The sequence below is a fragment of the Camellia sinensis genome, chromosome 15 (genome assembly GCF_055761805.1).
Source record: "Camellia sinensis isolate YWXY chromosome 15, ASM5576180v1, whole genome shotgun sequence".
Classification (NCBI taxonomy): domain Eukaryota; kingdom Viridiplantae; phylum Streptophyta; class Magnoliopsida; order Ericales; family Theaceae; genus Camellia; species Camellia sinensis.
In genome coordinates this window covers 21,667,304-21,681,869 of record NC_138975.1, presented here as the reverse complement: position 1 = coordinate 21,681,869, position 14,566 = coordinate 21,667,304, and the positions used below count along the sequence as shown (strand labels likewise).

The following is a 14,566-nucleotide window of genomic DNA, read 5'->3' as shown; positions in this document are numbered from 1 at the left end:
CAGAATTTACAGTCACACAGTACAGGGACCTAATCCCTTGGTAACAGTACAGTAAACAGTCAGTCTATACAGAACAGTTAGACAGTACAGAAGACAGGCGGGGGAAAACAAACAAAACACCCCCAAGCCATAGCATGGCAACTCGGAACCTCGCAGTGAGGCACAAAGGCTGGCTTGACAAAACTGGAGTAACCCTGACGCCTCTAGCTGCGGTCTGGTGCCTGTACACCTACATATATATATGAGCAGTGAGCTAAAGCCCAGTGAATAACATAAAGCGTAAAGGGGTTTAGAATGAATGTCCTTACAGTAATGAAAACAGTTCAATTCAATCAGTATTTCAGTTGTTCAGTACAGTAAACAGTCATATGTGGTACATCCATTAGCATAACAGTAACAGCAGGTCTTAAAAGACCGAACAGTAATGATGGCCATCAGTCAGTAAACAGTAGTGGTTCCACGAGGGAACCGACAGAGATCTCTGTAACAGTAACAGTAACAGTAAACCGTAGGTACTAAGGATGCCACAGTACAGTTCAGAAATAAAGGACATACATTCATTCAGTAATACCAGTTCAGTAAACAGTTCAGTTTAGTATTCAAAAGATATCAGTTGAACATATCTTTACACAATCATTACTCACAGAGTTCTGGGCTACAGTATGCTAGAGCGTGTCTCCCCAGTTGCCAACCCTACACAGTTCACAGGTGGAACACACACTAAGCTATACAGTTGGGAAATATAATAACTTAATCCCTAATTCCTCGGTGTGTTCTACATCTATATCCTCAACAAGATGCCTTAAACTAGGCCTAAGAATGCCTAGAATAGGATGAGGATGCACAGATGTACATTTAAAAGCATGTTCAGGATTTTCAGAAAAACAGAGTCCCGCTCGAGCTCAGGTTTCCCCGCTCGAGCGTACAGGCAAACAAAGGTACACGCTCGAGCGCAAACTTTCCCGCTCGAGCGTACTGTAAAAGTACTGGATGGGTGAAATCTCCGCTCGACGCCCGCTCGACGCCCGCTCGAGCTTGAGACATGACTCCGCTCGAGCGCCCAATACTCCGCTCGAGCGGACTGCAAAACAGTGCAGAGAGATGCTGGAAGCTCGATTTTCCCGCTCGAGCGGCATTTCCCCCGCTCGAGCGGACGACTGAAATCTGGAAATCCCAGATTCGAGCTCCAGGTTCAAAACCAAGCTCAAAAGCATCAAAGCCAATCCTCTTGGGCCCATTTTCTGGAAAACATTTATAAACACATAGAATATCATGTTTCAAAGCTCAATTTTTAAGAAATCAAAGCCCAAGGGTGTTTAATTCAAACTCAATTTAAACCATTTTTCCAAGGACAATCTTCAAACATGACATGCATGATCTTTAAATCATTTTCAAAGCTTTAATGCTGTTTCAAAAGAACTCAAGCCTTCAAAAACAAGATGAACTCATGGAGTATGACCAAAAGATGGACATGCATGTGAGGTATGATGAACCACAACCTCAAAACTTCAATAATACTAACATGCATGCAAAGATTGAGCTTCAATCCACCATTAATGAACCAAATCATGACTTAGCTCTACAAATGAGGCATGAACCATGCATGAATCAACTTAAGGACAAAATCAAAAGATGAAATTCATACCTAGGTTCCTCGAATGCAAGTCTAGAGGTTCAATATAGCAATCTACACTTCAATTCCAAGCAATTCAAGCCAAATCAACAAGAACAATTCTCTCTCTCTCTAACTCTCCTCTCAAGGTCGGCTAAGCTCGGGAGAAATGGCTGATGGAAATGTGTTTTTGATACAAGGTGTAATGAGGCTCAAACATGTATGTTGAGTGGGCCACTAAGGGTGGCAATATGGTAAATAAACCAAACTCTTTAATTAGCTTATTTTATCTAATTTAATCATACCTAATCAGTTTTCAGATAAATATACCATAAAATCACATTAATTATGTGGATCATAAAACATCAATCAATTTCTAATTCGGCTGCCGATATGGCCTTCAATTAGCAGTTTAAACATATAAACATGAACAGATAATCAGACAATCAAACAGATAGAATGCAATTTAACTAACCTATACTCAATCAATTCAGTTTCAATTTCAGTCAGTCAGTTATCAGTCATTATCCGTTTCGTTTAACAGTAATCGGTGATTATCGGTAATCGGTCAGTCATTAATCAGTAAACAGTATGAGGGTTGTTACAGGGTCCCATCAAGGCAGATACTAGCAATTGAAACACACAAGTTTTTATAAATGGTCAGGAGATCACAAAAGTAGAGCTACGGATGTTACAGGTTCATATGTCTAATTGTTAGCACCTTCTACTTGAAGGCTGCATGGTTGGCATTAGCAGCACCTTGTGCCCATGGCCAACCAAGACCAAGGCATGATGGTGGCATGCCAACACAGCAAGGTGAAGTGCTGTCCAAGTGCTGAGGCAGCAGCACAACCCTTGGCCAAAGTATGTGCAGCCGTTGCACAGATGCAAGGCATTAACATGACCCGAATGTGGGCTGCAACATGCTTGGGGGTTCAAAGCAATCAGTAGGCAAAACTTGGTCTGGGGGCCAAGACAACCAAATTCGTGGCTGACTTGATGAGGCAAACAACATGGCAGTTTCTAGCAATTATGCATGTCAGTTGGCAGCAGTTATCCATGATGGGCAAAGACAAGGCAAGTCTGGACATCTGGAATCAAGGCTGAAACATAGCAGCAGTTAAGAGCAGTTATGCTCCAGAAATGTTCCTAAGTCCCTAGGCAGTTGGGGGTGTCAACTGCCATGCCACTTGGCATGCTTTCCTTGTAATGCTGGTTGTAAGTTGAAACTGATTGTAAGCCTATTTAGGCATAAGCCATGGAACTCAAAAATTAACTAAGTGTTGATAAGAGTTTCCATAGGCATCCTTTGCATTGTTGGTACAATTAATAAAGGTTGGGAGTTTTTCCTGTAATCACTTGTTGCTTATTCTCTTATTTGTTATAGCACTTTGTGTGTGTGTGTATTCATACGTGGCTGAGACTAAGTGTCCAACTTAGTGCCATTGCAGGCTAGAATTTTGAAACAAAAATTGACCCTATAACAATTGGTATCAGAGCACGATTTTGCTCTAATGGTTTCTGGCATGGATGCCTTAAAAGACAGGGTAACTCGGTTGGAAAATCTTGTTGGTGACCCTGCTGATGAGAATATCTCGCTGTCGGATCGATTGGATGCTGTGGCCTCGAGGCTTCTTGCCCTTGAGACCTCGACAGCAGATCGGTTCAAAGACGTGCTGTCAGATGTCCTAACCATTTCGGATTCTTGGAAAGACAAGTTTCAAGAAATTGTGGATGAACAGTCCCTTCTGAAGAAGGCCATCTGTGGGCATACGAATTCTGAAAAGGCTCCTTCGAAAATCAAAATTGCAGACCCTAAAGCTTTTGGCGGAAATCGGAGTGCGAAGGAACTTGAGAATTTTCTGTGGGACATGGAGCAGTACTTCAAGGCTGCTCATGTGCCAGAAGGAGAGAAGGTTACAATCACAAGCATGTACCTTACCGGTGATGCAAAACTTTGGTGGCGTACTCGTGTCGGGGATGATGCTCGGGCAGAGATCTCAACTTGGGATACTCTTAAGAAGGAAATGAAGGAACAATTCCTTCCGTGCAACACATCTTGGGTTGCAAGGGATGCCCTGAAACGGTTGAAGCATGCTGGATCGGTGAGGGACTATGTGAAAGAATTCAGTTCTTTGATGCTGGACATCAAGAACATGTCGGAGGACGATAAACTCTTCAATTTCATGTCTGGGTTGCAGAATTGGGCCTAGTTAGAACTTCGAAGACTCGGTGTCAAAGATTTGCCCTCTGCCATGGCTGCTGCAGACGGGTTGCTTGACTACAAGTTAAGTAAGGAACCCACTACTGAAACCAGCAAATCTAAGAAGAAAGGAAAAGAGAAGACGGGAGAGAAGAAGTCTGGTTTCAAGAAGGGGAAAGAGGGTTCCAAGTACAAACATAAAGGGGATTCTTCTCAGACCAACGGTGAGAAATCTAACAAAGGGTGTTTCATCTATGATGGACCCCATAGAGCGAAAGACTGTCCCAAGCGTGAGAAATTGAATGCTATGGTCGCAGAAGATGGCAAAGGGGAGTCGGATTCTGAGGAGCCGACTAGGGTAAACCCCTTACAATTGCTCAATGCAATCCATGCAGACAAAGCCCTTACTATTGGTCTAATGTACGTCAAGGTGACATTGGTGGGTACCGACATTGCTGCAATGGTAGACACCGGTGCCACGCATAACTTTATGTCAGAAAAAGTTGTGCAGACGCTCGGATTACAAGTTACCCAAAGTGCCAGTCGAATCAAGGCCGTGAACTCAGCGGCTCAATCGGTACAAGGAATGGCTTCCAAAGTATCAATCACAGTTGGAGATTGGACTGGACGGGTTAACTTGATGGTGGTTCCTTTGGATGATTTCGATGTCATTTTAGGAAATGATTTCTTTGTGACTGCAAAAGTGGCTTTAATGCCATATTTGGGTGGGATACTTATTTCGGATGAAGACAAGCCTTGCTTTGTCGCTGGTTGCAATAAATTAGACAAAGGCAAGGGCACAAAGAGGAAGACGGAGACCCTCTCAGCCATTCAAGTGCACAACGGTTTGAAAAAGGGCGCAGAGACTTATCTTGCTGCCTTGGTGGAAATCAAACCTGATCTATTAGTAGAAGTGCCGGATGAAGTGGTAGAAGTATTGAGGGAATTTGAGGATGTGATGCCTCCGGAGTTGCCAAAGTCCCTTCCTCCTCGGCGTGCCACTGATCATAAGATAGAGTTGATTCCGGGTGCTAAGCCTCCAGCAAAGGCACCCTACAGAATGTCCCCAATGGAACTTACGGAGTTGCGAACGCAATTGACGGACTTGTTGGATGCTGGACTGGTTCAGCCATCCAAAGCCCCTTACGGTGCCCTAGTGCTTTTTCAAAAGAAGCAAGATGGAAGTTTGCGCATGTGTGTGGACTATCGGGCTCTCAACAAAGTGACTATAAAGAACAAGTATCCAGTCCCCTTGGTGGCAGACCTGTTCGATCGACTGTGCAAAGCCACTTACTTCACAAAATTGGATTTACGTGCTGGCTATTGGCAAGTTCGAGTGGCTGAAGGAGACGAGTCAAAGGCCACATGTGTTACAAGGTATGGGTCTTTTGAGTTCCTCGTAATGCCATTTGGGTTAACTAATGCCCCGGCTACATTCTGTAATCTTATGAATGATGTGTTCAATGATTATGTCGATCAGTTTGTTGTTGTTTATTTGGATGATATTGTAATATATAGTGAGTCCCTAGAGGATCACTTGTCCCATCTTCGGAAGGTGTTCACTCGGTTACGAGAACACCAGTTGTATGTCAAGAAGGAAAAATGTGAGTTTGCCCAGCGGGAGATTAAGTTCTTAGGGCATGTAATTTGCAAAGGCCACGTAAAGATGGACAACAGAAAGGTGCATGCAATCATGGATTGGCAAGCACCAAGCAAAGCGACTGAGTTGCGTTCCTTTTTGGGTTTGGCCGACTATTATAGAAAATTCATTGAGGGATACTCAAAGAAGGCAGCACCTCTCACAGATTTGCTCAAGAAAGACAGACCTTGGAGGTGGGATGAAAATTGTCAAGCGGCCTTTGACAAATTGAAAGTGGCTATTACAAGTGAACCGGTTTTGCGGTTACCTGATTTTGAACTTCCATTCGAATTACATACTGATGCCTCTGATAAGGCTATTGGCAGGATGTTGGTGCAAGAGGGGCACCCGGTTGCATTCGAAAGTCGGAAGCTGAATGATGCAGAGAAGAAGTATTTTGCCCATGAAAAGGAAATGACAGCGGTTGTGCATTGTCTGCAGATTTGGAGAGTGTACCTACTGGGAACCAAATTCATGGTATTGACGGACAATGTGGCAAATACCTTCTTCAAAACACAAAAGAAGTTGTCTCCAAGGCAGGCCAGATGGCAAGAGTTCCTTGAGGAGTATGACTTCGAATGGCGACACAAACCTGGACGCCACAACCAGGTTGCTGATGCTTTGAGTCGGAAGGAAATTGTGGACTACGTTGCTGCGATATCAAACATTGAAACTCAACTGTTGGAAAGAATTCGGGCAAGTGCTGCAATTGATTCTGAATATCGAAGGCTGGTTCAGCAAGTGAAAGATGGCACTGTGCATCGCTATTGGTTGGAAAATGATCTACTCCACGGCAAAGGAGATAGACTATATGTCCCTAGTCACCACCTGTGCCAAACAATTAGTGACTCACCTCGCCTAGGCCTAGACCTTACATGTGGCATAACACCCTTTTCCTTGGAGGATTTACAAATCTCATGAGGATTTACAAATCTTGCTAATTAAATACTAGTTTAATTAACCTTATCACATAGGATAGGCTTAATATTATTATTATTATTTATATTATTATTTATATTTTCACCCTTAAACTTTTAATAATTATATTATTTTACAAAATTACGTATAATAATATATAATAAATTATATATTTTCTTAACTGTGATTAAATAATATTAGTATAAATTCTACAGAATAATTAAAAATCTAAGTTGTTACATTATCATACTAATAATGTCCTGGTTTCAGCTTCTTTGGTGGGTTTGGGCAACTCTGCAATATAGCCAGCTCCTCCTGATAGAGAGGCTTACCATTCACAAAAACATAGTCTGGTGGCAATTGATTAGCTTCACAAAACTTTTCAGCTTTCAATATTTGTTGAATTTCCAAGTCATTGAGCAGTCTCTTGCGCATTCGAGAACATTTCCCCAAGTTCCCTCTCTTTTCATCAATAGGATATCCAATACATGTAACACACTTTCTTCCTTCCGGCATAGACCCCATTGCTCTGAGCACACAATTACTACAATACTTAGCATCACAAGCGATGCAGGCTTCCTTTTCAGTGAACTTGTTTCCTTTCGAGCATCGATAGCATGCTCCCTTCCTTGCCTTAACCTCAGGTTCTCTTTTTGGTCGAAAAACTTCAAGTTCAGAACGACTTAATTCCTCATCAAAATCTCCCTCATCTGATTCAATATCACGAAAAGTTACAACCAGAATTCGTCATACCTCACAAGCAGGTCCTTTGTTGCTATCCTTAATCCTAGGAGAAGAAACCCGTGAAGACGGATGATCCAAGCTCAACACTGACTCGCTTGAAACCCAATCCAGCTGGTTGGAATCATTAAGATCTAAACTATCCTTGCAACCATTTAAAACCCTCTGTGAAGTTAAGCTTCCTAATAACTCCCTTGTTTTGTCAAAACTATCCAAAAATTCCGATGTACCTGAGCTTCCTGCAGTGCCTAATATCTCATGTGAATGTTCATGACTATTGGATGAAGAGCCTAGTGCTAGCCCAGTCAAACTTTGAATCACATCAGAAAACTCTCCAGAGCCCTCATTCCTATTTTGGAAATCTAAAGTACCCGGGCTACTTAATTCACCTAACATGGAAAAAGCGCCATTATTTGCAACTCCCTCCCCAAATGCAATCACAGAAGTTGAAGAAACAATTGTTTCACATCCTACAGCTAATTCTTTTGAATTATCGCCATCGCTATTTCCCCGCTTAAAGTGTTAGCTCCAGCCCACATGGAGGAGTTAATGAAGGAAGGAAGTAGGAGGGAAGAGGGAAGAGAGCAGGTGAACGACCAAAACTCAATAACTTTTCCCTTGATTTTGTTTCCCTCCATTTTCTGTATAAATTGAGGTGAGGAGGAAGGGAACAAATATACAACACAGACAGAGTGAGGTAACACAGAGTGTGTATGTAATCTGAGAGTGAGAGAGTTCTATAGAGAGGAAGTGAGGGAGTTCTGTAATCTTCCTCTGGAAAATTCTATAGTGTAATCTCTCTCCGTGGATGTAGGCAATTGCCGAACTACGTAAATATCTTGTGTCTCCTTTCTGTGTGTGTGATTGATTTTTGGTGTGCCCTAATCCTAACACAAAGGCTATCACAGATGTGGGAGAAACAGAGGATTCAGAACTTAGTTTTAACTCTTTTCAATTACCCTTCTAAATTACTCAAAGTTTGGTTTCTAGATATATAAACAAAACAACAAACCCAATGAAACAAAGTCAATCATTTCAAGAAAAGCTCTAGCTTTACAATTTCACCATCAAAAGAAATCTAAACAAGAAAAAACAAGAACTAATCAAATTGCATTCCAAGTATAAAAGAAAAACCCTAATCCTAGTTTGTGTTACAGACTACAGAGTAGTGAACTGAGAAAATTGAAAGGAATGATGGGAAATTGAGAGAGAAGAGAAAGTGGGATTTGAATTTCTTACCAGGGAGAGAAAATTGGCGAAGAAAGGTCATAATTTGCATATTATAGAATTTTTGTTTGTTTTTATTTTGTAGAAGAAAATATTTTAATATAAGTGGAATTTATGATTTTTGATAAATTTGATCAATACAAATGAGAATTTAATTTTAGGTAGAGAATACACTCTTTTTTTTTTTTTTTAATTTTGAAAGAAATTATTTTATGAGCTTATTTTACATAGAATCACACACAATAATAAAAAATTTCATCAGTTATTAATAAATCTGTTTGTAATTGACTTTTAATTGTTAAAATTTTCTACACAGAGTATTAACCTACTAGTTAGAATAAAAGAGATGAGACACTTTTGGTTATAAATATTTTTAAGATTTCAAATAAGCTAAAACAAATTTATAAATTATAAGCCTTCGTTTGGCATGCCTGACTTTTTGATTTTTTGGCTATTTTAGCCATAAAAAGATAAAATAGGTTTTTTAGTCCAATAAGACAAAATATCACATCCAACCCATAATTATTTTATTTTTCTCTTACAAAAATCAAAAAAGCCAAAAAGTCAATCATAAACGAAGCTTTTTAGCCTCAAACTAAAATAGCCAAAAAGCCAACTCACATCTCAAAAGAACCCTAAGTTAAGAAAATCTCATTTATTTGAACCAAATAAGTTTAAAAGGTTATAATTGCATCCAAACACGCTTAGTCATCATTTGAAAAGAGCTAAAATATCCTGACTTTTTAGTTTTTTAGCTATTTTAACATGGCTTTTTTAGTCTTGTTTGGTTTTTATTTTTGGCTTTTTTGACTTTTGTGAGAGAAAAAGTGTAATGATTATGGTTTGGATGTAACATTTTATCTTATTAGCTTATGTAGCTAATTTTGTCTTTTGTGCTTTTTTAGTCAAAAAGCCAAGACCAAACACAGCTTTAGTCAATTTAAAATTGCATCAAATAAGTTGAATAATGTGTCGTTGGGGAAATAGGTTGGCTTTTTGGCTTTTTTGACTATTTTAGCCTGGGCTAAAAAGCTTGGTTTGAGAAGGGTTTTTTTTGGCTTTTTTTGTGAGAGAAAAGTGTAATGATTATGGGTTAGATGTGATGCTTTGTTTGTTGTGGCTAAAATAGCCTATTTTGTCTTTTGTGGCTAAAATAGCTAAAAAAGCCCCAAATAAGTTGATTTGTAAACAGGATTTATAAGTTAATCTATTTAATTAAAAAAATTGAATAATTTGATTTTAATTTTAAAATTTTATGCATGATGTAAATAGAAATTGAATAATTTGATGGTGAAATATAAAATAAAACTAAGGTCATATTTATTTGGCTCTTTGGGGAGGGAGATTAGACGAATAATCCGTGAAACTCACTTAAAAATCATGTTTATTTCGCAGTTTGAGTGACCGGATTGGACTACTGTTAGCACCTTAAGAGTTGGACACACAGCTTGGCATGGGGTGGCACCTTGCACCTATGTCAAGGTCCAAGTCAGGCATGAGGGAGGCATGCTGTAGACACCCCATTTTTGACCGACCTTAAGACTCAAACGTCACCAGTTGAGCGCTCGGTGATACTATATATCGTGCTCGTTCAGAAGTCTCAGAGTCGCGGCCGTGAGCCCTGCCTCCGGATTTCCGAACCCTCTTCTGTGCCTTGCCTCGGTTTGCGAACCAGACTCGGTTTTCTCTGTTTCTTTTCCTGAGGGGAGGGAGAGGTCCCGTAGACCATCTCTCAGTGGCCGTGGGCTACATTTTGTGGCTGTAGGCCATTTTTCCCATTTCGGAGCCCGGTTCCCGGTTTTCGAAGCCGTCAGGCCGTGTGCCTCGGTTCGGGACCGCTTAACCATCTCCTATTGCTCCGGTTTTTAGCGTGCATCTTATTTACTCCCTTTTGAGGGACACTGAGGTCTAAGATACCCACTTCGTGGTCAAGTGCCACTTTCGGTGCTTAACAGGCAGTTTTCGGGGCCCCGAACTGCGCATTTTGGCCCCCGAACATTCGTTTTGCATCGGTTTTCATTCATTCTTGGCAGGTACCTCTGTTTTATCACTGGGAAGGCCATAGAAAGGTGGGAGGCCAGCAATTGTTTCAGCAACCAGTTATATATCCTCCGGCGCCCTCCGACGCCCGTTTTCCTCACTTCCAAGCCAATGTTGAACACCCTTGGACCATTTTCTTGAACTTTTAACCACATATTTGTGATGTACACACATGGGAGGACCCTAAAAGTTGGTGGCCGGCCACTAATGTTGCTTGACCCTTTTGAACCCCTCCTAAAAATGGCCTATTCTCTCTCCTGTTTTATAGTTTGTAATTTTGAACCACAGGGTTGTGATGAGGGAACCTGGGAGGATAGCAATTTGTGGTGACCGGCCACTAATTCAACTTGGCCCTTTTGACCCTTGGCCGGCCGGCCATGGGGGGTGGCCGGCCGGCCACCTGCAACTCCAATAAGTGGCCGGCCATGATCCTTGCAACACATACATTACAGCTATGCACTTTTTTCCCTCCAAAAATCTCTATCCGGGGGGACTTTTTTTTGGGGGAAACTTGATCCATTTTCCCCCCACTTTTTCCCTCCATTTCTCCCCCTCTTTGGTGGATATACTTGGCTGGCCAGCTCTAAAAAAAGGGTTAGAAAAATTCCCTTCAAGCCCTTTGCATGATATCTCTCTCCCTCTCCATCTCCAAGCTTCCATTCTTCAAACCCTACACCATTTTACACTACACCACCAAGCCCTACCCTTCCATCCTCCACTCCAGTAGTTTGAGGGTGTTCTCCAGAGCTTAGAGGTGCTGCAAACTCAAGCCAAGAGTTGCTAAAGACTTGTCTCCAAGGGTAAGTACCAATTCCCTCTTTTTGAGCCTAATTTTGCAACATTTTTTTAGCTATTTTGCTTGTTGTTTTGAGCTCCGACCAAAACTGAAAGTACCCTTTATTTGAGCTCCATTTCATGTTTCATTAAGGGAATTTTGGCATTTGAGGTCCCTATCTTGCACTTGCTTCATTATCCTTCTCATATACCGTTATCTTGCATAGTATTTTTAGCCTATGTGTGATCTGTTTTGGAGCATGATGTAAACTGTAAATGAGCTTATTTTGAGCTCCTATTCAACATTGAAGAAAGGCTCATTACTGTTTGGGACCTCCATGTGCCACTTGTCATTATATCCCTCTTTGGTCCCCATTTTTGCATGATCTATTAGCCTATTATGCTTCTGTTTTTGGTCATTTTACAGAACTAAAAACAGTCTTATTTTGACCCCATATTCATGTTTCATTAAGGGTCTTTGGCTGTTTGATGAATTTTTTGTATACTTTGTGTTTTGACCTTTTTTTGGGCCCTATCTTGCATGGCATTTTGAGCATACTTGTGTACTGATTTAGGCTTGGCCATCAACTGTAAAATATCATATTTTTGGCCCCTCTTCAATGTTGTAGAAGGCCCCTAATCTGTTTGGGGTCGGCAGCTGTGAGTTGCTTCTTTACCTCATGTTTAGAGCCATTTTTGCACGCTATTTTCGCCTATTTGTGTTTGCTGTTTGGCCATGCTTTGAACTGTAAAAATGCTTATCTAGGGGCTGCCTTTCTTCTTTCTTTTCATCTCATGTTCAAATTATGCATGCATTGCATAGCAATAGGCTATTTCATGCGCCAAAATCCATGTTTCGGGGCTCGTTCCATGCATCGGGTCTCATTTTACCGGGTTTCAGAGCTGTTTTGCATCTCATTTTACCTCTGGTTTTTGCATTATAGTATGCCATATTCCATGTCTTTGCCATGTCTCATTAGAGTGGCATTTCGGTGCCTGAGGGTCGGTCCTCGGTTTGCGTGCACGCGTGTACGCGTTTCGAGTTGTCTTGTTTTCATCTGATGGCCTCCTATGTGAGTGTGGCTGAGGCTCTCTCACGTTGGTGTAAGCCCATTATTGCATTGCGTATGCCATTTCATCCATAGCATTGTGTGTGCTCGGTTGTGTATTACCTCATGCAGCGTGTATGCCATTCCATGACATTGTGTATGTTAGGATTGTATCTTAGTTGCATTTCATGCATGTCATGCATATTGCATCGTGTTCGGGATGGGAGTTAGCCTGGGCACGGGAAACGAGGTACGTTCCGTACTCCGAGTGACGGAACGTGTCTCAATTCCAAATCACCGACACTCCGGATCATCCATGATGGAGTTAGGTCTTGTTGTGTTTTCATGTGCATTCATTCTACATTGAATTGCACATTTCGACTCCTCGGCCATCATGCATCGAGATGCGTGATTGGTGGCACAAGGATCGAGGCATGCATACATTTGTGAAAATACATTGCTATGCCCCTTTCCTGCTCTTCGTTGCAGCAAATCAAGAATCAACGGTCTTCCGAGGCTTGGCACGCATTTCAAGAACAGGTGCAAACAGAGGCTAATTGGGGCATCGTCATAGATTTCTGCGCAAAGGCAACCCGGGCATGCATCATTCATCATCTGGAATGGAATCAAGGCAGTCCCTGACTTGCATGCCAGTTTATTTATTTTCTTAGTTAATTTGTTAATTAATTAGGAATTTGTACATATTTGGACTGTAATATTTATTTGGACTGTACTATTCTTTTATTCGGGACTGTATATTTATTTGGACCCTCTGTGCGAGGGCATAATTGTAATAAGTGTGCGTGTGTGTGATGTATGTCTTCCAACCCCACGTCTTTCTTCCCTTTTATTTACCAGCTTATGATGGTTAGATTAGGGTATATTTCAATTAGCATACAGTATGACAGCATGTTTGCATCATTCATCTGTTTTGCATGCACCGGGCTCGGCGCATCATACTAACTGCATTGTACTTTCAATTCCAAATTGAATACATGTTAGCTGTAGCATTCCATATGCCATGTTTAGAATAGCCGAGCCTGCTATAATTTGTATTCTTGCATGTGTTGCATTAGGCATTTCTGTATACTTAGGATCATGCATGATTTCTAATGTAGTTTCTGTTTTTGGCTTGGAGTACTCGGTGAGTTTTTATGCTTTAGCATCCTTGCATGCGTGTGAGTGACTGCCATGAATAGCATGCTTACCATGAGGCTATATGCTTATGTGATATATCTGCCTGAATGCCTGTGGGTGAAGGTTAGGTTACTCGGATTGGAATAAATCATCAACTATTTGTTTTAAGCCCACTAGATAGTGGCAAAACCATCTTTTCTAAGCCCACCTGCGGGTGGCAAAATCTGCATTTTAAGCCTACTTGCGAGTAGCAAACCATCTTTCACTACAGGAAATTCGTTTTTTAGCGGCGTTTAAAAAACGCCGCGAAAATCCTGAAAAACGCCGTAATATCTTATAGTGACGTGTAAAATTTTCGCCGCTGATAGGGCCGCCGCAATAGCTACACAACGTTTGAAAAACGTCGCTAAAAACATTATACGGCGTTTCTTAAAACGCCGCAAAATATTTGACGACCGTCCATCCCACTAACGTGTGACGTGAGAATGACGTCATTTAGTGGCGTTTTTCGAAAAACGCCACTGTTTTTCTTTTTATAATAAAATATGTGACGTCATTTTGTGGCGTTTTTCAGAAAACGCCACTTTTTTTCTTTTCTTTTTTTTTTTTGGGGGGGGGGGTTGGTGGGTTCCCTGCTGCTGCTGGTGGAAACTGAATTCACAATTTGGGAATCTCATGTTTTATGTTTGCGGGAATCTCATGTTTTATGTTTGCTCTAGGCAACCAAACTACTAAATTTAAAATCAATCCTCAATACATGCCATATACATGCATAATATAATCTCACCAGAATCATCATTTCAAGTAAAAATTTCACATCTAGCGTCATATACATGCATATTGTCAACTAAGACATCTAAACAACCATGAGTCAGTAACACATTGTTTCACGCAATTCAAACAAATGATTCCATGCCCACATTAAGTTTTAGAAACTCAAGACAACCAAAAAAAATTTTAGTACAGTTTGTTGACTTCCAAGTCTTGTAGCTTCTTTTCATGGTAATCTAAAAGATCAACCTTGTGTCCAAACAATCCCAAAAAGCCATCACGCCTCAACCTTTCTCGAGTACGGTTTGTTGACTTCAAGCGAACAAGCCTCCTATTCAATTTATCTGCATCACTCTAGAAGAAGAAAAAAATCAAATAATTAGAAGTCACAAAGGAAAAAGAAAGCAAGTTGATATAGTTTTAAGATGTGCACTAAACCACATCTGAAGTTTTAT

General features: G+C 40.9%; 1 pseudogene; it reads left to right on the top strand.

Annotated features, from left to right (window-relative positions):
* The first annotated feature begins 2,942 nt into the window (after positions 1-2,942).
* LOC145812846 (uncharacterized) lies at positions 2,943-6,375 on the top strand (annotated as a pseudogene).
* The last annotated feature ends 8,191 nt before the right edge of the window (positions 6,376-14,566 follow it).